Genomic DNA, 1,343 nt, shown 5'->3' on the forward strand with positions numbered 1-1,343 from the left:
ATACAGCAGTAGCAACTACTTTTATGCATAAGTAGAGGAGTTGTACCTCATAGCATCTTAGTGTTGATTAATGAGATAAAGTATTGGAAACCCTTAGCACAGAGATGGACGCAGGCCAAGAGCACCCTACACAACAGCTGTGTTGTTGTCTAACCAAGACACCCATCTGTGCTGGGGTAGCCAACACTGAGATGGAGTTATGAGGCAGTCTATTGCATGAGGAGGCAAAACTAAAGTGCAGAAAGATGTCAGACGGATTCATGCCCCCCGCCCTCTCCCACCTGGATTGACATGACAGACCAGGATGGTCCCCCCACCTCCAGACACATCCCTCCTCCAGGCCATTTCCCACCCCACAGCCAGCATTGCCTTTCCTACCCCAGCTCTCTCCCACACTGTCCCAGAGCATGGAAGGACTTGCCACTTTCATGTCTCAAGACTTTATGAGGACTGCTGCTTCCTCTCCACTGGGATGGCCAATTAGCATCTCAGCCTAAATGCATACAAAGAAAAAAACTGATTTCCCCCCACAAAACCAGTTCCTTCTCTGTCTTCCCTATCTTAGTAACAACCCCCATCCACCCAGTTGTTCAAATCAAAGTCATCTTTGAGTACTCCTTTTCTTCAACCCTCAAGGGCCATATATCAGAAGTCCAACTGCTCTAAATGCCTTGTTTTCCATGTTTCACCACCTCCATAGCAGTCACTCCAAGTCAAACCTCCATCTTGTCCAGCCTGGACCCATACAATGGCTTCATATCTGGGTTTCCTGCTTTTCCAGTTTCTTCATCTTGGACTCCTTCTGGAATGCCCCCTCCCCTTCACTTACCAGGTACTAACCACATAGGATTTTTTTCTGTTCCTCAAACTTGTCACTTATTCCTTCTTCAGGACTTCTACACTTGTAGTTCCCTCTGCCCGGAATGCTCCTTCTCCCAAAGCACTGCAGGATCCCACATGTCACCTCCTCCAAAAGCTGATGCTGGAGACCATATCAAGTCTCATCCCCATCACTGCCCTCAGAGCACCTCCAAACTCTCCCTTTAACATTATCCTGGACTAGAGGCACAGTGCACGAATTCTTGCACAGATGGGGTCTGGCCAGCCTTCCCCGGTGGGGGCCAATCGGGGCCAGGCTGGTGTGGGGGGAGGGGATGTGGGAGGTTGGCTGGCCAGTTCTGCCCCCAATCGGGGTGGTGAGGGCCAATCAGGGTGGAGCTGGCCAGGTGGAGGGGCTGTGGGCTGATGGTGGGGGGGCAATCAGGGGTGGGGCCGACCAGGGAGGTTAGCCAGCTGGCCCCGCCCCCAATTGGGATGGGGGGGCTGATTGGGGGTAGAGCTGG

This window comes from Myotis brandtii, unplaced genomic scaffold (assembly GCF_000412655.1).
Source record: "Myotis brandtii unplaced genomic scaffold, ASM41265v1 scaffold896, whole genome shotgun sequence".
NCBI classification, from domain to species: Eukaryota; Metazoa; Chordata; class Mammalia; order Chiroptera; family Vespertilionidae; genus Myotis; species Myotis brandtii.